This window comes from Panulirus ornatus, chromosome 14, assembly GCF_036320965.1.
Source record: "Panulirus ornatus isolate Po-2019 chromosome 14, ASM3632096v1, whole genome shotgun sequence".
NCBI lineage: Eukaryota > Metazoa > Arthropoda > Malacostraca > Decapoda > Palinuridae > Panulirus > Panulirus ornatus.
In genome coordinates, this window is record NC_092237.1 from 50,011,439 (window position 1) to 50,037,043 (window position 25,605).

At 46.3% G+C, this 25,605-nt stretch overlaps 1 protein-coding gene across 3 annotated transcripts in view; it reads right to left on the minus strand.

The window, feature by feature from the left end:
* Positions 1 to 25,605, minus strand: part of LOC139753396 (uncharacterized) — a 220,883-nt gene that overhangs the window by 194,713 nt on the left and 565 nt on the right. For 2 of the 3 annotated variants that reach the window (XM_071669849.1, XM_071669847.1), the window contains exon 1: positions 5,868 to 6,354. The exons of the other annotated variant lie outside the window; for it this stretch is intronic. The gene's annotated coding sequence lies outside the window, so the exon portion shown is untranslated. Of the gene's footprint in view, positions 1 to 5,867; positions 6,355 to 25,605 lie in introns of those variants that run through there. 3 annotated transcript variants of the gene reach the window in all.

A 25,605-nucleotide genomic window follows, 5' to 3' on the forward strand; every position in this document is an offset into this window, starting at 1 on the left:
CTGACCATACGACACACTATCACTGACCACACGACAAACTACCACACGACACACTACCACACTGACCACACGACAAACTACCACATCGATCAACCACATACCACATCATCCAACGATGACATCATCCACCCGGCAACTACACCAACATCCAACAAACAGCTCAAGACCACCCACTAACCATGCCAACCACTCACACCAGCCCCGTTAGCCACCAAACAACAGCGACATTGAATCAACTGGACGACAAAAACCAGCCCCGACGACTACACCTCCTCTCTCTCTCTCTCTCTCTCTCTCTCTCTCTCTCTCTCTCTCTCTCTCTCAGCACATAGCCACACTGGTGAGGCCATCTTAGGTTAGGCCGAACACCGACATCATCCAAGGTTCTTCACTACACACAAACGATCATTTGTAAGGTAAGTAAGGAGCCAACACAAGCAGGAGGAGGAGGGGGAGGAGCGAGGCTTTGGCTCTCACAGGATAAAGCAACTAACTGCCTCTCTCTATAGGGGCAGCCGTGGATCAAGGTAAGCAGGTAACACGTCCTGTAAACCGAGACTCCACACGGAGCGTCGTCCTAGGTTCGGTAAACTGAGGAACCTGGTTCTATTTACTGGGCAACCGACTCTACTACACAGGGGACGGCAGAGTGTCAACAATGCAAAGGAAACTGGCTTTGTGCCGTATGGGAAGAGGGGGAAACGACTCTCAAAGACGTGTGTTTAAGCTCTTCCAAGTGGAGGAGTTTACTAGAGGGGGGTGGGGTCTCTTCCAGGAGGAGGCAGAGGATCTGGAGGATACTTGGCCTCTGCTGAGGACAGCCTGGACGCCATCGATCACGGGAATTTCTCAAGTTGCCAGACTGGAAACCCCAGAACGTATATAGAGAGGATTCTCCTCAGCCACTGAGGGGTATGACGGGTGATACAGTTGGGTGTACGTGTGCCCCACCCTAGCCAGACTAAGGCCCGACCGACCACGGCACATCGTAAACATCATACCCCTTCAGAATGATGGCTCGAACCTTTGATACAACCCTTTACCGTTGGGTCAAAAGCCATCCTATCCACAGGTCTTAAAATCGTGCTCACCTTCGTCGTACTCAAGGAGTTAATAATATCCATCAGGCATTACCTAAGAGACCGACCATCGATCGTACAACACTTGACATAAATGTTCGGTAGGGGGGAGGGATCCCTTTTGCTGAACTTGACGAATATTTACCCCTGCAACACGGGGCCACCATTCTACCTCACACATGTAAACAAACGTGGAGGGTGTTGTAACCCCTCCCCGAGGTTAAGGGTGCACACAGTACTTCCTCGTGCCGTAAGGGTCTAAGTTAGGCGGTGAGTCATGCGCTTCTCGCACCTATAATGGGCCCCAGAGATGGCCACATCCTCCTCACAGGGACTGAGGTGTGTCTGTGGTGCTAGCTCTGCCTTGGTGGTGATAGTAGTGGTGGTGGGAGATGTGTCTGTGGTGCCAGCTGTACTGCACTGGTGGTGGTGGGAGAGGGAGGGGAGGGGATTGCAATATGACTGGTGGGGAGAATGAAGGTGTCATTTACGAGTTAGGGAGAAGTGTGGCAAGTGTTTTTGAGAAGGATCATTGTTTATACGTAGGGGTGTATGGTATGACTCTCGTGTGTGGGGGAGGGGTGTAGCTCTTGTGAAGGGGAGTCTGGATAGTGTATGGGGTGTGTGGGTGTCGTATGGGTGCTGTGAGGGGTGGTCCGGGTGATGTAAATAAACAATTACACAAAAGTTTATTGAATTCAGGCATCCACTCGGGTGAATATAAATAGTTGAGGAATTATATAATTTGGGGGTGGGAAGAGGGGGGGGGGATCTTGTCTGGGGAGCGTGGGTGTTGCGTGGGAGGAGTACGTGGGTGTTGTGTGGATGGAGTATGCGTTGCGTGAAAGGAGCATGTGGGTGGAGTATATGGGTGTTGTGTGGGTGAAGTACGTGGGTGGAGTATGAGGATGTTGTGTGGGTGGAGTATGCGCTGCGTGGGTGAAGTACGTGGGTGGTGGACCGACCATGGGTTCCTCGCACTGCGACACATGACCCATGGCGGGTTGCACCAGAGGGGGGCTCGAGTGGTGTGTGTGTGTGTGTGTGTGTGTGTGTGTGTGTGTGTGTGTGTGTGTTGTTGTCGTCGTCCAACATGGTGTCTCAGTGCATCAGTAGTGGGGTGTCAAGGTGCGGGCGGGCAGAACTCCCCCTCCACTTCATCACCACCAATATGTTACACAGTCACGCGTTCCCCCCTACACTAATTGTGTCTTGGCGTGTCTGGTGACCTGGCTGCGTCACTGCTTGGGAGGGGAGGAGCTGGCCGACCTGCTGCAGGTACCTTAAGTCACTACTGCCTGTGGTGAGTGGTCATGCCAGGGGTTAGTAAGGGGAGCAGATGACCTGCAGGAGGAGGAGGAGGAGGAGGAGGAGGAAGTGACCAGACAATGTGTGCTTCATGACACACCAAACAGTCAATTAAATATTCAGACACTATCAGTCACTTGAGTGTTAAGTGAGACACCACTAGTTACATAAGTGTTAAGTGAGATACCAAAAGTCACTTAAGTGCTACTTAAACTTCCACTGCCTATGACCTACTCAGGGATATCATTTCAACACACAAGCGTTAAGTGTGAATGTCATCTTTACACTTAACATGTTGAGTGTGTTAACCAAATGTCTCCCAACTCATAAAGCACTTCTCATTGTCAATATATTTCAATCGTTTCTTTCAGTATAAAGCTTATATCACCTCTTCATTATTTAGTTTATATCAGAATATCCATTCGTTTACATGTATGTATGATCATCCATTTCTACCGTACAGGGAGGTGGGAGTTGTACATCCGTGGCGCCCCATCTCCTGAAACATCACAGCTAACATGAAGCATTATAAACTCTGGTGTGCTGTCCATATTAACATATTCATCATTCAGTTTATTCAATGCGTTCACTATACATATTCACTCTCTCTCTCTCTCTCTCTCTCTCTCTCTCTCTATATATATATATATATATATATATATATATATATATATATATATATATATATATATATATATATATTCACCGATTTTCGAACAAGTTTCTTAATTCATGTTATAACCTCTAGTTGTTTTTCTCAATGCATCTTCTGAAGAACGGTGTAATCTCAACATCATCAAACTGGTTTGAAAACTTACAGGCTGTGATCTGGTCACCCCCAACTCTTCTACCTTCAATTATGAACCTGAATAATCTAAAGCCTCTAACCTTTCCCTGCAACTCAGCTCTCATAACCGTGTATGTGTGTGTGTGTGTGTGTGTGTGTGTGTGTGTGTGTGTGTGTGTCTTAATTCTTTAATCCTCAAAAAACTATGGTCTTGATATAAACAAACAACACATTTCAGCGTCAGTATGACTGAAAACTACGCACCTGGAGGGTATGGGGGGTTAGGTGGGGGGCCAAGTATACAGCGCACGCTGTCCATGGACACAGGAGGGTGACAGGTGGGCCCGAGTGGGGCCCAGGGACACAGACGGTTCCCCGGGGCCCCGTCAGAGAACAGAGAAGGTCTAGGATCCATAAAAAATAATAATAATAATAATAATAATATAAAATATATTAATACAGGATAGTACGAGAGAGTGAACGAGTAACAGGTTCCAACATTTGTGTGATACATAATGTCATATATATATATAAATATATATATATATATATATATATATATATATATATATATATATATATATATATATATATATATATAATATGTTGTTAACAATGAAAGTCATACAAGGAAGTATTTGGGGAAGTATTTGACAATTACATGATATACACAAGCTAGTTACATACACAGTGAACAGTACTTCACATACGACATAACGTAGCGCACACTCGTGTTTGCTGATAGCAACATGCCAGGCTGGTGTGTGGTGTGTACAACGCGTCTCGGGTGTGTTACGGGGAGAGCGGTTTACCTCCGTTGTGGCCTCGTCTCTCAACTTGCGTAATCGTAACGTATCCTAACAACAACTATACACACCCATACGCAGTCCTGCGTACGTCGGGTGTGTATTTTATGGATGTGCGTCGTTCAATCGAAAATCTTGAACATTCATAAACACGAGTGAACCCAGAGTGAACACACGAGTGAACACATTAGTATACAAACACACGAGAGAAGACACGAGTGAGTATACACTTGTGAACAACACAGGAGTGAACTCACACCAGTGAACACAAACGAGTAAACACACTCAAGAGAACACAGGCGTGAACGCACACAACAGAGAACACACGAATGAATATACACTAGTGAACACACGATACAGAACACACGAGTTGATCTATACTGGTGAACACACAATGGTATACACATACTAGAGAACACACGAGCGAATATACACTAGTGCACACACAATACAGAACACACGAGTTAATCTATACTGGTGAACACACAACAGTATACACACACTAGAGAACACACGAGAACACATAAGTGAACACAGAATACACGAGCGAACACAGGAGCGAATGTACACAAGTGAACACACAAGAGGAAACACACACACGGGTGAACACAATAGTGAACACATAGGAGCTGACACACTAACGAATTCACAAGTGAACGGACGAGTGAACACACTCTAGTGAACACACGAGTGAACATGCTAGAGAATATAGACGGATGAACAAACACGAATGAACATACTAATGATCACACGCGTGAAGATACACTAGTCAGCACACACGGGTGAACAAAAACATGAGTTCACTAGTGTACATACACTAGTGAACACACTGATGAACATGCATTAGCGAAAATACACTAGTGAACACATTAATGAACATACACTAATGAACACGAGTTAACATACTGATGAACACACATTCATGAACATACACTAGAACACAACAATGAACACTAATGAACGCGTTCAAGAACATACACTAGTGAACACGGTGGTGAACATTCACTAGTGAACATACACTGATGCACATATGCTACTGAACACACATTAATGAACATACACTAATGAACACAAAAATGAACATACAATAGTGAACATACACTAGTGAACACACGGGTGAACATACACTAGAGAACATATATGAACGAAGATACACTAGTGAACATATTTATGAACATAAGTGTACATATGGATGAACATATAATTGAACACATGGGTGAACACACTAGTGAACACACGGGTGAACATACACTAGAGAGCACACATGAATAAACGTACACTAATGAACACATTAATGAACATACACTAGCGAACAAATGGATGAACATACATTAATGAACACACGAATAAATAAACACATGTTAACATACACTTGTGAATACAGGTGAAACACACACTAGAGAGCATAAAAAGGCGAACATCCGGTAATGAACACAAGTGAACACACTTGTGAACACCGAACACACACGAGCGAACATTCATGGGCTTCAGAACATATGCACATGTTTCCACACAGCCATGTGCACTACGTCGTCCACCAATCACGAACTCCAGTGACACATAACGTCATTGTTTTAAGGACTATCTTCATCATTTGGCTGATACAAGAACATCCTGTCCTACCCAGTCCTCGTGTCGACCTCCTAATCTGTAAGGAATCCGCAATCTACACCGTTCTTTGTTAAGCGAGAAAATCAATTTCTTACATAAGTCATTAAGGATGAATGGGAAAATTTATTTCCTAATGGGGCAATGTTAACAAAACCTGGGCCTCCTTCCCTCCTATAGCGCAAGGTATAATACAAGGCCATCATACTACACGTCTACGGCAACATATCCTCCCCTCCCTCCCGCCATATCGTGGCTATCTTTTGTCCTCTGACTTACCTTTCCACACCGACGAGATAACCTGGAGCTACGAGACCTGATTCAGGAGGGCCCCCGGGGGCGGCCGGCCAGCCAGGCGACCCACCAAATCCCCCACGATACACCCGCTGCCTTTTTAACTGGTTTGTTCTGTATTCACATCGGCTGTTATCACAACGAGTCGTACACCTGCCGAGCTTTATCCTTCTCGCATGTGAATTGCTCACTGTCACATCCACAACAGCATCCCGTGAAAGCACAATGTTTTGACTGCGGCGGAGTGGGTAGCGTATTTATCGGTCAGCTGTTTAAGATTTCATATTCGCCTCGAGCTACGAGGGTCTGCCTTTAAACAGGTCATCCAGTGTGTTATAGAATGTATAGGAATGTGGCGGACACTCCTCCAGCGACTGACAACACCTACACGTGGCAGCAGGGAGAGGGAAACTTGTTTTTGCATCGGTGTTGAACAAAGGCACAGCACTACGGCACATCGAGTTCTGGCTGGGCCGCTGCCACTCGCACGCGTTCTCCTGTGACGTCACATTCAATGCCACATACTGATTTACTCCACCCATATTTAATGTAACTTTACCCTTTACAGATATCAAATTCGTATACCAATCTATTCGCTGTTATAAAATGAATCAGAATATTTCAGTAAATACGATTAAAAATGGATGCAACGCGTGGCATTAAATAAGTCATTTATATCACAAACCAGAAACCTCGAGAAATGATCGACACAGGCGCAGCAGGGTAAACAAATCGTGATCTTACACCGTCAGGACACAGGGATCACAATTCCCTGCAATGCAGCAATCGAGGAAGGTCGCGTAACTGCCAACGGGATATATAGCTCTGGCTTAGACTTATTTCACGTAGACGGTCATTGGTTCACGTGATGACCCTACTGAATGTGTAGACGATTTCTTAATATCAGGTTTACACGTCTCTACGTCTTCTAACAACCTGGAAAGGACCCAGTGGTCTAGTGTGTTTGAATTTCTTTTGTGTTCCTTTACATCAAGAATGGGGAATCAGCCTTAATCCTCTCAGATATTTAGACTCAGAAACTATCTATCTATCTATCTACCTATCTATCACTCTCTCTCTCTCTCTCTCTCTCTCTCTCTCTCTCTCTCTATATATATATATATATATATATATATATATATATATATATATTTTTTTTTTTTTTTTTTTTTTTCATACTATCCTCCACTTCCCGCATCAGCGAGGTAGCGCCAAGAACAGAGGACTGGGCCTTTGATGGAACATCCTCACCCGCCCCCCCCCCTAAGCAAAATCAGGAAATATGTTGGTATCAAATATCAAGTGGAGAAACGATGATGTGTGACGATGTTTTCACACGCTGACCCTGAAGTCAAGACACCTCGTAAGGTTTATAATTAGCCTAACCTTATTATAATAAACAATCTTGAGCTAAACTTGGCACCACAACCACCACGGCTGCCCTACAGGTCCAGGTGAGAGAGAGAGAGAGAGAGAGAGAGAGAGAGAGAGAGAGAGAGAGAGAGAGAGAGAGAGAGAGAGGACGGGGCAGTGTGGCGGGGGGGAGAAGACGATGTTCAGAGAGTACGAGGGTGGGCAGGCAGGATGTGGAGGGAGGTCAGTGATAGATAACCAGCAGGATGAAGTAGAGCAGATGATTTCCTCCAGTAAACACCAACTGTACATCTCGCCAGGTCCTGGTACAGTGATCACATTCACGCCACAGACGTGAGGGACACATGTCACATGACATGAGGCTGATTACGGGACTACAGCCCCTCCTGTATCTTAGTTACTGTTCCCCTGGGGCCCTGGGTGGATGTGTCTTAGCCTCGGGGCGGGCGGGCAGGCACGACAGACATGCACGCGTGGCAGGTGGTGGGTCCCCGACGTCTGCTCTGGCCCCAAGTGTACAATGACTGTACCTTACCAGAGAAAGAACACGAAGTCCAGCATCATCGTTGGTTGTATACGACCCTTGAACACAGCGGTACGACCCTTGACCACGAAGGTCTATGACCCTTGAACAAGGCGGTACGACCCTTGAACACGAAGGTCTATGACTCTTGAACACGGCGGTACGACCCTTGCACACGACGGTCCGATTCTTGAAGACGACGGTACGACCCTTGAACACGACGGTCCGATTCTTGAAGACGACGGTACGACCCTTGAACACGACGGTCTATAGCTCTTGAACACTACAGTACGACCATTGAACACGACGGTCCTGCTGTTGAAGACGACGGTACGACCCTTAAGCACGACGGTACGACCGTAATACATCATGATCATGACTTTGACCAAAACTCAACCTTCAAGGATCAAGTCAAATGTCACTCAATCACACACACCCACGGGTCGTACTGTCGCGCTAAGGGATCGTAACTTTGCGCTCGAGTCGTACAATTGACATCTAACGTCCCATCGTCGTGTCAGAGGAACGTAACGTACCGTCGTTCTCAGAATAACTGTATCGTTCAAATAATAATTGCAAGGCTATCCATCCCCATCCCAGCCCTTGAGTTACGAGCAGAGCATCCTAAGCCTAAGACACGATGATGGCAACTACGCGACACACGATCCGAAAATCCTGGGTCATATAAGTGAGAGATGCCACAGTGCCGGGTCAAAGGCCAGGACAGGATGGTGGGTGGGGCAAGGCAGCTCATCCACAATACCTTCCTCCTCCTCCTCCTCGTCGTGATCACACGATCAGTGTCAGTGCTCAGTACATACCGGTATCTCCTAGCGAAGGATACAAACAAGCTTTATACGTTACTTCACGCTGAATGACGTTATGTACACAACGACACGTCACGAAACTGTGATAAAACAGCGGTCTTTCATCTCCCATATTCACAACAAGTCTTGGCGATAAACACAGATACCGTAGATAATCACAGATACCGTAGATGAACACAGATACCGTAGATAAACACAGATACCGTAGATTATCAACGATACGAACTATCTGGCGATGCCAAAGTCCTTGGGGAGGGAGCTCTGGACGTGGGTGTGGAGGGAGGTAGGGCGAGGGTGCGGAGGAGGGGAAAAAAATATGGAGGGAAGAGGTGTGGGCGATAGAGTGTGCAAAGAGGGAGGGAGGGAGGGAGGATAGTATATCAGAGAACATAAGAATGACAAATAAGGAGAGCCCTCATGTGCCACGACTTTGTATTAAGACTGTTGTATCCTTCGCTTGACAGCTAAACTCTGTGCCCACAACACCTACCATCCTGATAACTGATAATCACGCCAGAGTCTGTCTCTTCTTTCATGACTGGCGTAGAGGAAGGACGGCAGCGCTGAGGGAGGGAGGAGAGCGGCACTGGAAGCGCAGTAAGCGGTAAAGTTCAACACGGTGCCTACCACTGGTAGGCTTATTAGACCCGTCAGTGAGGACGGGGGGCGCGGGCCACGTCCCTGGGTATAAACATCCCTACACCGAGCCATCAGCTGGCCAGGCCTGGTGGTGCTCCGTCCCTAGCCCATGTTGGTATTCATCCACCGACCACAGTGGGCTGCGTAACGTCTGACCATGAAGGGAATCGAACCCTAGCCTGTGGATCATATGTCAGCCGCGCTAACCACAATGCCACAAAAGAGAGAAATGATAAACGAACGTGAAGGCAATGCGATGGAGGAAGGGAGGGTAAGTGTGTGTGTGTGTGTGTGTGTGTGTGTGTGTGTGTGTGTGTGTGTGTGTGTGGTAGGATGGCGGGGAAGGGCGAGTTTGGCGAGCTATAGTCTTACCGAGTGAGGAGGGAGAATGAGGGTGAGGAGGGAGGGAAAGGTTTGGAAGTAGGGTGAGGGTGTGGAGGAGGGCTGAGGGTGTGGAGGGAGCAACAGGGTGTATACAGGAAGGACAAACAACAGAACTGATGGTGTATGACTAAACTGTTTTTTGTTTTGTTCGTTGGAGGCTCCACTCACGGACAGAGGTCCACATCAAGGCCGGACCGCAAGCAAACTATAGATATTTACATTCTTAATTGTAGCGAGAACAGGGGAACAAAGGCAAGAAGTCACCTCACCACACACCATCCCTCCGGCACCACGAGAAGCAGGGGAAAAGGTTAAAGGGAAAAAAACTATGCAAGACCCAGAGCATACACTGCCATGGACGTTTTATGGGAAAGTATAAACGAGAAAAATTTCCGAAATTTGAGTACAGCCCCAGGGACCCTGAGTGTAGGAAACTACAGCCCCAGGGACCCTGAGTGTAGGAAACTCAAGGTTGAAAGTGAAAAAAAAAAGAAAAATAACAATAGATTTTTGAGATTACGTTTGTTTGTTTTTCCTAGCCAGACACTTTTACTGATGACAGATATCATGGAGGTGTTGTCTGGCCTTGATCCGTGGGCAGTGACAGTCTTGGCTCTGACGTCCAGTGGTAATCTCTATCAGTTTTCTACATATCTAAAGCTTAGGGGGGATACAACGTCAACAATGCTGTTACACTGTATTCCATTTAACTTCAAACCGTTATTTCTAGTCAGGATCATTGCCTCATGTGAAGTAATTTTCGTATGTTATTAGCTTCAGAATCATTTAGTTTTTAAAACCGATGAGGTCTCACAGTCCGTCTCTCAAATCTTTTTGAGAGACAATAGTTTTTTTGATGGAATTTGTTTTGCTCCTCTGCTCTGAATACGTTCATGTTTTCTTCGTCTTTCATCAAGTCTAATGACCAGAATTGAACAGGGTACTCCATATGAGGTCTGACCAGGGTGCTGTATACAGTATTGTAGAACTAAGTGTCACTTTTATCTATGACACCCAGCTCTCTGTTGGCTCTACTGTATATGGCGAAGCAAGGAACGACGCGACGGGGAGGGTGGGGAATGAGGGAGGGTTCTGAAGGAGGGAGGGCAAGGCTGTGGAGAGAGGCTTGAGGTGTGAATGAGGGCATAAGAGGAGGGAGGATGAGGGAGTAAGGACGAGGAAGTGGAGTGAGGGAGGGTGTGGGGGTGAGGAGGGAGTGTCTTGACCCTTGAGACTGGTGGTACCTGGCTGTAAGAGGCGAGCGGTGTGGGTAACCTCGCCTCCCTCAGGGACCCGGGACGGAGCACAACGCTGCTACCCTCCAGAAGGAGGACGACATTCCTCCTCATTTTTTACCCTCCACTATTTACCCTTCACATTATGCCTCACGTACGGCTCGCATGCACCTCACCCTTGAACACCTACCTCCATATTACACTGTTTACTGTTAACGGCAAAAAAATCATTTGTATATTTTCAAGTAAATTTAGTCATGTAGGCAAGGGAGGAACATACACTTGTGCTCACACAGGTCTGAGGTGTTGTGAGGCGTGTGTCGCTGTGTATAATAACTGACGTTATTATACAATGATACACATACCACCTTATATCATGGAAATTAGATATGATTCAATTCACATATCACATACCTCCTCTCCGTCATTTCCAATATACAAGTCAACTATAATACATGACTTTTGTGTTGTGATGTTTTTGACCATCTTTGGCAGTGTTATTAATGTCTGTATGAATGTCTGTATCTTCTGTGCGTCATAACTCTTGCTTCCAGATGTATCTTGATAGTGCCATTAACAATGTTATCATTTTCCGACAGGACAAACCAGTTTAATTACCTCTAGTTCTCTATCCTCTCCGCTTGCCCTAAATACCCTGTGACCAGAATAGATACGTCTCTGAGCCAGATATAGATATGCCAGTATTAATGGTAATTAGACTGAAACTGTTGTGGATTCCCTCACACACACACGTCACCGCGCTCATGATAGAGTCGATGCTTTAGACAAACCTGCACTTGATAACGAGGCTGCTGAGCACAACGTTGTCTTGTTATCATTAAGGAACTAACGGGTCTGTCTGAAGCAGGAGGACGGGTGCAAATAGGCACTGGATGTTCCATTTTCCATCACAGTAAATTGAGGCATGTAGGAAAATGTGAATGGCGAGGATAACAAGGTCATTACAAGACATGATGATGTCATAGATTAATGCTTAAGCTACAGGTTTTGTTGACGACTTGGCCCTTTGGCCTTATCTGGAGATATTAATCATGGGAAGTGTCAAGCTTGTGGCCAGACGTTTGGACACAACGTAGAACAATGTGTCTTAGATTGCGACAAAAACATACAAATAAAACAGCGTCTATTAGTGACAGGTCCTGAACCAACCTTGCGGTTGGGACAACACCGAATTCTGATCGTGCATCCACTTTTTGCATCAAGTAGATGTGGTTAACAATACGTAACCTCCTGTAATACCCTAAGCTTGTGACACCTCATGCCGTAACCATCTGTCCTCCCAGTGTGACCTCTGTAATCCTATTGCGCAACCCCTCGTAAGGTGATCACGGCCGCCACAGTATACCAGCCGCTCACACCGGCAAAAGCTAAAGGAAAAAGAATAGATTCTAGGTTGCCAGCACACCTGACAACCCCCTACTCCCAAGCATTAAGTTTTGTGGGCGCTCTCTGCTTGCCCAAACATACCCCACGCTATCTGTTCTTTATCCACACTGTCTCAGTCATACTTTTCTACGCTAAAAGTAAAATTATTCTAAGATTCAAAGCTAAATCATGGGTCTTTACAGAGACTAGTCCAGTCGTTTCTGACAAGATCTAAGGCTTGGAAGTCACGAGGTTCATCGTTTCTGATGGGAGAGGCACCTACAGCTCGTTATATTATGAATACTGGATACAGCAGACGTGTGTGGCGTCCCAGACTCTGGTCATGTTCCTCCTGCATACACCCAAGTCGTCCTGCTGTTGCCATTTGTCCCCCCTACCTCCTTCAGGTGTCCCAGGTTGAGCCGCCTCACCAGCCGACCTACTGGTCTACAACATCGTACCTCAGACCACTTCCCACCACCAGAGGACATGGACGAGATGGGCTAACCCATCATCGTACTGTTCACATGTCAACACACACAGTCCGCCATGCCTGCTCACCAGCAGACGACCTACAGAGCAAACCTTCCCACTGACTCTCTCTACACCACAATGCAGACCCCCCCTCCCGTAGCGGAGGGCGTCTGCACCATCCCTCCCTCACTCGCGTCTTGATTGCTCCCCCATACCAACTCTTCCCCAGGGGCACGGGCTCCACCCCTGGGTTTCCGCACGCCCTACTTTTCTCACCTTCCTATTTTACTGTCTATGATGATCTGAATATTGGTTTATGTTTACCATTATATTGATATTCTCTCCTGCCCTTACTGTATTAGTTTACGAAATCTGTTTCCTTTGTGTGTGGGTACGAGAATTGTTACAAAACATTATCTTGTTTGTAGTTTGCCTGAAGAAAGATCTGAAGTGGAGTGGGAGCCTCAGTGTTGCGCCTGTAAACCAACAAGTGGTCGTGGTGTTGAGTCATCTGGAGTACCACTCGACCGATGTGAATCGAGAGCCACTCCAGCTGACGCCTATGAAGTGATTCTGTAGTTTAGGCAGTCGACTGAATAGACCGACTCTTGGGCAAGAGCCGGTTGTTTATTGTTGGTGGGTTATGCGCTGGTAGGTCATGAGTTGGTGGGTTATGCGCTGGTGGGTCATGTGATGGTGGGTTATGCGCTGGTGGGTCATACGCTGTTGGGTCATGCGCTGGTGGGTCATGGCGGTAATAGGACGCACAAGCCTTTGTGTTGGTGTTGGGATTTGATACTTTATAAATGTTTACACCTGAGGAGGCGGACTGTCTCCGTGAAACACTGTCGTGTGTTGTAGACTATGTATGAATCATCTAAACTCCTCCTGTGGTGGGAATCACCCTTCATGCGTGTATGTATGTGATGAATCTCAGATACAATGACACGGAAGCCTTGTGCGAATGAAGACATTGATAGTATCACTCGAGTCAAATGATCAAAGTAGATACTCTAAGAAGCGCTAAGGGAAGTGTAGGAGTCTATGGCTGAGGGTGAGTGTGAGTGTTCTGAGAGGGTGCACGTAACCCAGGAAACTGGAGGTGGTTAATGGTAATGGAACGTAATAGGAGAGTATGATGAATCCTCAATGTGGAAATATCACGAGACAACACCAGAATCCGGAAGGTCAGTATGAGGACATGTGTAAAGGTCGCGGGTGTTCCTACGCAGTTGGCCACAAGGATGCTGAGGTAAACACGGGTATCAAAGTGATCTTTTTGATCTATTAACCTATTCCTCGCTCCACTCTTACTGTTACTTAAATATTTACCTATTACTTCCATCTTCTCTCGTTCTATCCGCGTCTTTACCTATTACTTCCATCTTCTCTCGTTCTATCTGCGTCTTTACCTATTACTTCCATCTTCTCTCGTTCTATCTGCGTCTTTACCTATTACTTCCATCTTCTCTCGTTCTATTTGCGTCTCACGTCTCATCACAACTTTCTCTATAAACTTGAAAAGGATTTCTTAGTGGGGCTGGCGTAACACCGTTACGTTTAACATTTCTAAAACACTATTTCTGCCCATCTTCCTTTGTAAAATCCCTCATAATTTCCCCATCTCCTTTAATGGGTCTGTTATTCCACCACTCAAAACGATAAAGATATGTGGCATCAATACAACATCTAAACTGTCTTGGAAAACCTCACATTACACATGTAGCTACGAAACTAGAAGTCCTAGTCAGATGTCGTAAATCTTATTCTTAAAACCAGTTAATCCAGTTCCACAAAAGATTGATATGTTCTTGCATGGAGTTCTGCTTTAACATCTGGGGAGGTTCCAGCTCTATAAACATATTAGATACACGACAGAGTCGAGTCCGAAGCGATTCGAAATATCAACTCTCGCTCTGACTTCGAAATTTGACTCACTCTTGGCCGCAGTGTTGCCTCACTTTTCCTCTTCCGGGGGTATTTTTGTTTTGTTTTGGTTCCTGCTCCCAAGGGCTGGCTGTCTGTGTGCCCCCACCATCAGCTACACCACGGGCTCACGTGATCACTGTTGTAGCCGTTGGCAACTCGAGGATGAGTCGTTGTGATGTTTCTCTCTTTCCCTCCATCTCGAAGCTCTGGAACACTCCACGATCCGTACCATCTTGAACAGCATATTTTTCCACTCCAAGAAAACTTTTAAAATCTATTTCTCCTCCTCTTGTGTCTCCCTCTCTTTAATCCATTCCCGCATGACACTTAAGGTCTGGCCTTGACGTGGTCTTTGATCTGTGACTGGAGCCTCGATCACAAAAAAAGAAATCAGAGCGAAGATAGACTGATACACAAGGAAGGTGGGAGATATGCCCTGCGTGGGAGATAAGATAACCAAGGGGAAGGTGAACCTGACGACGCATACGACTCACTGCACATCGAATTCCGAATTAGACATCGACAATAACTTTTGGTACAGATTACACACCCCAAAACAATAAGCAGAAGACGGTACTACTTCATACGAAGATATCAAGTCTCTAATCAACACGATAGATGTAGTAACTACAGGAGACTCTTACCAAGCCAAGCATTACCACGGATTTCTTATCGGTTCACACAGAGGCAAACGGACAAATCGTTTGAGCAAGAGAGAGCTTAATATATCAAGTCATCTTAGATCCAACGAGAGGTAATATTAGGCTTACTCGAGTAACCGTATGGTCACTGATACCCACAAACGGATCAAATTAGCGTCTGTAAGGCTGATGTACATCATGGTGATAATGACCACAATAATATCCGTTTCACCGTAAATTTCTTCTCAGATTCTTAAAGACAACATGATGATTTGTAACTCTAAATTAGTAATCATAGATTCAGACTTAGAAAAAAATCGGCATAGTATCACATAACAAGACCGTTAGGAAAGAATCAAAGCCAAATTGTTCTTGAATAGAGGATCAGTTAACAGACAGATCGCAAAAAAGTCATGTTCAACATGGAAACATCCAACTGGCTGCGCGTGACAAGTGGGGTACTACAAGGATCACTTCTACGACCCATACTTTTTAATTTCCTGTATGATCTCGAGACTCAAAGTCCTATCTATGCGTCAAAATTCATCGGTAGATAAGAAATCAGGAAATAAACTTCAGGCGAAGGAAGACCAACCAGGGATCCAGAGTGATTTAGGCAAATTGATGGAGAGTACCAGGGCCAAGGCGAATGGACATTATTACAGACCAATGCAAAATAAAGCATTCTGATGAGGAAAATATTAATTACGAATACAATATGCGACGTAAGCCATTATCAAACGTGAGAAAACAAAAAGTCCTTGGAATCATAATCAGTAATGACGTAACATACAGAAAGCAATGTCTAACTGCGTACAATACTGGAAACAGAATGTTAGGCTTCAAAGTTAGAAATGAAAACTATAAAACAGAGGACATAATACAAACGACTTACAGTTCTCTGGAATATACTATTTAATTCTGGTCACCAAACTTGATCAAGGACGAAAGAAACTAGAATCAATACAGAATACAGCAGTAAAATTAATTCCTCCGCTCAGAAATATGCCTTCCAAAGCAAGGTTCAGATATCTTAAATAATTGTTTTTTCATAGCTAGATAACAAGGAGACTTACCTTCAACTTTGAAAATACTAAATGATTTCGACAGCATAAAACACAACAATTTCTCCACATCTGATAGAGCTTCAAAGACTAGAAAACAACAGCATGAAATCTAAAGGCATATATAACAATGACATGAGAGAAAGCGTTTTCAACCGAGGAGCTGTAGATCAGTGTACTAGACCACTATCAGACACCGTCAACACGTGATTAATAGTCCCTATAAATCAAGGCTAAACAAACACTCCTGCGATAACAGTTATCAGTCGACAACCGTGTTAAAGATCGCTAAACACAGCAATACTCCTATCTAGCTTTTTTATTTTTTTTGGCCTCCACCCTCGAAAGTCCAAGCTTGAGACATTGAGGGCGTTTTCAATGCCATTCTTACTATCCTGTGAAACTTGGATGTTATCATATTCTCTCTCCACTACATGGTGTTCCTTCTGTCATTTTGCTTCCTAGACAACTGTTGTGCCCGGAGGGAGCGGTGGGTGGGGAGGTGCCTTCTGCTTTACTTCCCTGTACAGCTCTATCTCCAATATCATCACTCCTTTTTGGATGGGACAAAGATGCCCTGAGTCCACCTCCTCCTATAGTGATGTCCTGTACCCAGAGTGCGATCCATGCTTGCCCTCCCCCCCAACCCTAGCCATGCAACCTTCACCCAAGCTATCACTAAAATGTTTTGCCCGTATGTGTACATAAATAAGTTGTTTACAACCAGAATTAATGATGACCTCATGATGGTATTACTCTTCTCCAGCAGATAACCTCGTCATGGACCATCAAAGTCCCCCCTCTCTTATCTCTCCTTCCCATGTTGTACTCCCATGGGAGAGCGAGATAACGCTAGGATTAATGGTACACGAAGTTATCTGGTGAAGGACAATGTTAGGTTCCAACTGTACACTCTTAATCGGTCCAGACAGACAGGATAGTGAAATAAAAGGTAGTTATCTCTCTCTCGAGTGAGAGAGCTTAATTCTTTTTTTCTAGACGTAGAGAGACAAGGCATTTCAGTGAGAGCATGGGTGATGGGCACATATCTAGTGGGTAGGTGGAGGCCAGAACAGAGCGTACAGTACAGCGACATACAAGGGTGATAGGTTGGGGCCCCAAGGACCCAAAGGGTCTGTAGGTTGAGTAGGAGAATCCTGGGTGAACGTGATGATTTTCATCACAATGACCCCCGAGCACATCCCAGTGGTGCTGACCCAGACCCTAGCCACACCCCAGTGGTGCTGACCCTGACCCTAGCCACACCCCAGTGGTGCTGACCCTGACTCTAGCCACACCTCAGTGGTGCTGACCCTGACCCTAGCCACGCCCAAGTGGTGCTGACCCTGACCCTAGCCACACCCCAGTGATGCTGACCCTGACCCTAGCCACACCCCAGTGGTGCTGACCCTGACCCTAGCCACACCTCAGTGGTGCTGACCCTGACCCTAGCCACGCCCAAGTGGTGCTGACCCTGACCCTAGCCACACCCCAGTGATGCTGACCCTGACCCTAGCACACCACAGTGGTGCTGACCCTGACCCCACATGTTCGCCAGACGACACCACGCGTCACTTGTACGTGCTGGGGAAGCCGACCCAGGGATTGTAGGTCAGGTGACACCGGCGGTGAGGCCGTGAGCTGCCGGGGGCGGGAGGCTCTACCTGCAGCAGGTCAAGGCTCAGGACGTCCGTCACATGACCTTACACAAGACGCAGCAGGAGACATGGATCGGCGCCACAACATCTGGTCACATGTTCACACATGAGGGATGACACCACCTTCACAACCTCCGGTTATTTACAACCATGAACCGTCAAAACGATGGTTATTTACAACCATGAACCGCTATAACCATATACTACAACATCATTATGTCGCTAAGGGAAATCGTTAAGAACACCGTAAACATTACCATGGCTCACGACCCGCCATAACCACGACTGCTCACCATGGTGACCCACCATAACCACGTCTGGTCACCATGGTGACCCATAACCACGACTGGTCACCATGGTGACCCATAACCACGACTGGTCACCATGGTGACACACCATAACCACGACTGGTTACCATGGTGACCTACCATAACCACGACTGGTTACCATGGTGACCCACCATAACCACGACTGGTTACCATGGTGACCCACCATAACCACGACTGGTTACCATGGTGACCCACCATAACCACGACTGGTCACCATGGTGACCCATAACCACGACTGGTTACCATGGTGACCCATAACCACAACTGCTCACCATGGTGACCCACCATAACCACGACTGGTTACCATGGTGACCCACCATAACCACGACTGGTTACCATGGTGACCCACCATAACCACGACTGGTCACCATGGTGACCCATAACCACGACTGGTTACCATGGTGACCCATAACCACGAACTGCTCACCATGGTGACCCACCATAACCACGACTGGTTACCATGGTGACCTACCATAACCACGACTGGTCACCATGGTGACCCATAACCACGACTGGTTACCATGGTGACCCACCATAACCACGACTGGTTACCATGGTGACCCACCATAACCACGACTGGTTACCATGGTGACCCATAACCACGACTGGTTACCATGGTGACCCACCATAACCACGACTGGTTACCATGCTGGCCCACCATAACCACGACTGGTCACCATGGTGACCCATAACCACGACTGGTACCATGGTGACCCACCATAACCACGACTGGTTACCATGGTGACCCACCATAACCACGACTGGTTACCATGGTGACCCACCATAACCACGACTGGTTACCATGGTGACCCACCATAACCACGACTGGTTACCATGCTGGCCCACCATAACCACGACTGGTTACCATGGTGACCCATAACCACGACTGGTCACCATGGTGATCCATAACCACGACTGGTCACCATGGTGACCCACCATAACCACGACTGGTTACCATGGTGACCCACCATAACCACGACTGGTCACCATGGTGACCCACCATAACCACGACTGCTCACCATAGTGACCCATAACCACGACTGGTTACCATGGTGACCCACCATAACCACGACTGGTTACCATGGTGACCCACCATAACCACGACTGGTCACCATGGTGACCCACCATAACCACGACTGGTTACCATGGTGACCCACCATAACCACGACTGCTCACCATGGTGACCCACCATAACCACGACTGCTCACCATAGTGACCCATAACCACGACTGCTCACCATGGTGACCCACCATAACCACGACTGGTTACCATGGTGACCCACCATAACCACGACTGCTCACCATGGTGACCCACCATAACCACGACTGCTCACCATAGTGACCCATAACCACGACTGGTCACCATGGTGACCCACCATAACCACGACTGCTCACCATGGTGACCCACCATAACCACGACTGCTCACCATGGTGACCCACCATAACCACGACTGCTCACCATAGTGACCCATAACCACGACTGGTTACCATGGTGACCCATAACCACGTCTGGTTACCATGGTGACCCACCATAACCACGACTGCTCACCATAGTGACCCATAACCACGACTGGTTACCATGGTGACCCACCATAACCACGACTGGTTACCATGGTGATCCATAACCACGACTGGTCACCATGGTGACCCATAACCACGTCTGGTTACCATGGTGACCCACCATAACCACGACTGGTTACCATGTTGACTCATAACCACGACTGGTTACCATGGTGACCCACCATAACCACGACTGGTTACCATGGTGACCCACCATAACCACGACTGGTTACCATGGTGACCCACCATAACCACGACTGGTTACCATGGTGACCCACCATAACCACGACTGGTCACCATGGTGACCCACCATAACCACGTCTGGTTGCCATGGAGACCCACCATAACCATCACGATGTCCACCATTACTGGTCATAACCATGATCCGTCGATGTTGTGGTCAGGCACCACACTGACCTGCAGCCACCATAAATCTACACCACGAACCTTAGCCTGCATTATGTAGAACATCTACTGAGCAAATATCGTATCTACGTCAGTAATAAGTACACACTTTACACTACTTAAGAACACACACTTTACTTAAGTACACACACTTTACGCTACTTAAGTATACGCATTACACTACAAACGTCATCTGTTTGCTGTCACTCCGTCCCGCTCCTACAACGGGACCAACAGACACGCGCGTTCCTCCGTCAGGTTATGATCAGTCAACACTGTGCATCATTACTGTCATACACTGTGTAATGACGACATGTGACGTGACAGCGATAATGGAAGACGTTCCAGTGTTTTCCCGTGCGCCTCAGAGAGAGAGAGAGAGAGAGAGAGAGAGAGAGAGAGAGAGAGAGAGAGAGAGAGAGAGAGAGAGAGCTGAATTTCTCAATTTACCTTTTTTTTTATTTTACCTGATCTCGACCCCCCTCCCCCAACGATCTACCCACCACGGCCAAATACGTACTGTTGTGTTCCCATGTTTACATTTTTCATCCGGGGGCGATTTTGCCAAATCTGTAGATCCAGTCAGTCACTAAGACTCGGTTAAGACTGTCAACGCCACTACCCAAGTCCACACGTCTCTCCTGAAGTTCAGTAACGGTCTCCATGACCTCTACTACTGTGAGATCCACCACCATGACCTCTACTACTGTGAGATCCACCACCATGACCCCTACTACTGTGAGATCCACCACCATGACCCCTACTACTGTGAGATCCACCACCATGTCTGTCTTCATGGTGTTAACGTGTATATCGTGAATAACACAATGATTACCCTGTGTCGGGGATAATGACGACGATTGTAATGTTGAATAATTTGAATCAATTCATCTGCTTATAATATGTTATTACCGTGATCAATGCTTCACACACACACACACCCGGATGTGGATTGGAAGCAGTGGTTTCAGTGCACTTACACAACATGACAGCTACAGAATGGATATGAACGGATGTGGCCATTCTTCGTCTATTCCAGGCGATCAAGTATAATATATATATATATATATATATATATATATATATATATATATATATATATATATATATATATATATATATTTCTTTTTTTTTTATACTTTGTCGCTGTCTCCCGCGTTTGCGAGGTAGCGCAAGGAAACAGACGAAAGAAATGGCCCAACCCACCCCCATACACATGTATATACATACGTCCACACACGCAAATATACATACCTACACAGCTTTCCATTGTTTACCCCAGACGCTTCACATGCCTTGATTCAATCCACTGACAGCACGTCAACCCCGGTATACCACATCGTTCCAATTCACTCTATTCCTTGCCCTCCTTTCACCCTCCTGCATGTTCAGGCCCCGATCACACAAAATCTTTTTCACTCCATATATATATATATATATATATATATATATATATATATATATATATATATATATATATATCTATATATATATATATATATATATATTCCTATGAGTCCACGGGGAAAATGAAACACGAAAAGTTCCCAAGGGCACTTTCGTGTAATAATCACATCATCAGGGGAGACACAAGAGAGAAATATAACAGTCAGTTGATATACATCGAAGAGGCGAAGCTAGGACGCCATTTGGTAAACATGTGATTTACCAATGTATATATATATATATATATATATATATATATATATATATATATATACATTGAACGTCAAGACAGTCATAAAGAAGGCTATAACCTAAGCCAGGCTACCAACTCACTGTCGGCCTGGACCACCAGGCTACTTAATGGTAGGCTACGTAACATCCTTATCATCTTTTTCTCATCTCTTAGTTGGACGTGTGTATCAAGAACAAACAAAGGAACAACAACACAAAAATCATGAAATGCTTCCGCTGGAAACGTTAATATTTTGCGAAATCAAACTTGCCACAAATTGCGTCGGTTTGCTTCGTGTTGCCGTCTGGAAATATTATGGGTTTTTACGTTATTCTTTTTTTTCCCTCCACAACCTGTCACTCGTGTGTATCATTATGTGATTCATAACAACAGTCTTCTTCATCATGGTATTCCTCGATAATATCTAGTCCCACTCTCCGTACTTCCTACATTCCACACTGTAATTTTCGCTAAATTCATATCTTACTTAATTCCTAACCGTTATCTTTTTTTTATTGACACTCGCTCTCATAACTTCTTACACCGCTGCTCACACTGCTCGCGATCATTTTCCCATTTCCTTCACTATGACTTCATTTTACCTTCTTTTTTTTCTTCTACATTCTCATCCTTCACATAACACTTTCATCTTATTTTCAACCTGTTCTTAATACTTATTGTCGCTACACTCACCTCGCACCTTCAGCCGTCACACTCCCTACACACATATCCTCGCTACCTCTACTTCCCCAGTGTGACTCTACTTATTGCCTCAATTTATCTTCCTCTCTCTATGTCTCTATGTGTGTGAGTGAGTGAGTGAGTGAGTGAGTGTGTGTGTGTGTGTGTGTGTGTGTGTGTGTGTGTGTGTGTTGGGGAGGGTAGGAGTAGGGATAGCTCGTGTCCTCCTGTCCTCGGTACCCAGCAGGATGTAGGACCGGACGACTCTACTTTTTCCAGTGCCGTTGGAAGGTGTAGCCTTCGCTGCTACAGTTCTTGTGGCCAGCTCCGTGCGTCAGAGGGCCATGGCTCCACGGCGAGCCACCCTCACCGTTTTGCTTTTTTTTATGGCATGTGCCAGGTAAAAATTTTCCGCGCTCGTGGCATTGGATACTGTTCTCGTGGATGGTGATACTCCTGCTTGCGCCGTCTTCCAAGGTCGACAGCGAACGGAGAGGGTGGTTTTCCCACCGTACATGGCGGTATATAGGAGTCACAGGTTAACAGACCTGCTGGTCTGTAGAAATGTAGTTAATGGAACACCTGACCACCGGTGTATGACCGTGTTATCAACCGCAGGACAGAACGAGTAACCTAAATTCTTGTTCTGTATACAGAGAGACAAGGTAGCAAAACAGGATTTTACATCTTGCGACGTTCCAGGACTTACACCAGTGGTGGCTTCGTTACGTTGACTCCTGCTGAATATCTTAGGGTGAGTGGGGGAGGCAAAGATGAGGGCGATAGGATAGTGCCTAGTGTGGGCGGCAGGGATGGTAATCAAGGCGTACCACGGGAGGGTAGCTACTGCCGCCCGCACCTCTGGACCACCACCACCACCAGTTTTTACTCTAGTGACGCAGATACACTCGTTTGCGGGAGTCGTGCCATAAATAGACGCAAACAATAGTCCATTTGCACCAGATGCACTCCTGTACTGAGCAACAGTATGGATGCTCGGCTTAAGAGGCTCTGGTATTCACAATAATGAAATACATCTTTACTTAACCTTTACAGCGTTCCATAATAACCCAGAAGAACCCGGAAGGATGTCGGAGGCAGAGACCCTGAAGGTGCTACGGGGGGTTTTTTGAAGACCGACCTGAACGTACTGAGGAGCTGGACCTGTGCTTGGCTGAGACCGGTGTGCGTGTGGAGAGAGAGAGAGAGAGAGAGAGAGAGAGAGAGAGAGAGAGAGAGAGAGAGAGAGAGAGCGCCAGGCCTGCCCGCTGCTCCAGTCCACATCGATCTCCGGACGCTGGGGGCCGGTAATGTGGCCTTACACCCCCCACGAATGAACGGATACGAGTCGTGACAAACACCACGAAAGAGGTTGATATATGCTGATGCGAATGGTCGCGTGTTGGCACTATGTTATCAACGGATGGATTACATGATGATGATGGCACTCGTGTGGAACTTGAGTGGGAAGGAAAAGACATAAAAAGTCGCTGTCGCTAAGAATGCAATGTGATCATCAGTCCCAAGTGTTTACAACAATGTTCTGGCCCAACATTCCATAATTTCTGCAAGAATCTTGATGTTGTAAACATCACTACAACAGCGTCACATCGTGACGTAACTCGGGACCCTAAACAAAGTATTCATCGACAAGATAACAGAAATGTAATTTCTCAGTTTCATATATGAAATTACGATACTGGACTAGACTCATTTATCAGACATCTAAACTATCTATGGAGAAAACGATTCTCTTTATCCATTGAGAAAATAATAATCTTATAAATAATTATATTATTTGTTATCCTTATCAATCCATCCATGACCCACGATGATCCTGGGCTGCCCTGGCTTGACCTGTGACACGGGTTCAGAGGTGAAGGTTCCTGACCATCAAGATATAAGATGACTTCCTGTAAGGAACACAGCCCTGACCTACCTTGACCCCCAGGCAGACGACATCAGCGGCAGCAGCAAAGGAGTCAGGTAAGGTTATATAGTTTGACCGTTTGGAAAGCATATCTTAAAACTATTTATGTATCTTGTCTCAGTTTGGTTGCAAGAGATTAGACTACGTTTGGGGCGATGCAGGAGCGGAACTGAGACATCTAGAACATATACAGATAACTGGAATTAATAATTTATGTTTGTTATATACACAGAGTAATGCACCAACAGGATGGAGTTATGATAATGATGAAGACCGTGCACGAGGAACCTGTACCACGACTTACCACTGGACTCAAGGTAATATGATGATCACACTGGCCGAGGTGGAGTGACTCTCGTCTTCCAGCGCATCACTGTAATTAAGCGTACACTACATCGCCAGACTCAACGCTGCCACGCCAGGCTGCCTACGCCAGCAAACTGATCATATTAATATCGTTACTCGAGAAAGAGCATTGCCCCCTCCTGTGTGTGTGTGCGTGGGGCGCACCCCCTCTGCGCTGCTGGATAGGGTGGTGGTTGACATCTGCACTAACCCTACCCCGGCCATTCTTACTAACTCCGGCTGTTGTCCTGGTGTGTAAATATAGCCGGGGGAGGCCGCTGCCGCTGACCTCCCCCGGCCAACCTCTGATCCCCATCACCAGCACCCCTGCGTCCTCACCTTATCCTCGGTGAGGAGAAGCCTCATCCTTCCTGTTCCTAAGATGAGAGAGAAAGGAAAAAGCGACACTCTCTCTTCCCCCACGACAGCCCCGGGATTGTGCTGTTGAGTACAGGAGACGTAGCAGGGGCGCGGCCTTCCCGTCCCATGCCCGACTTGGGATTCCATTCTGGGAAAGGACTGTACTTAGTCTCATGTTCCTACTGTCCCAAGGTTAGGGAAGGCGGTCCTTCTATCTCCCACAGTCCTGCTGTTTAAGGGAAGGGTTCCTTCCCTCTACCCTCGGGATACTACTGTCCCAGGGGAAGGAGCCCGTCCCTCTA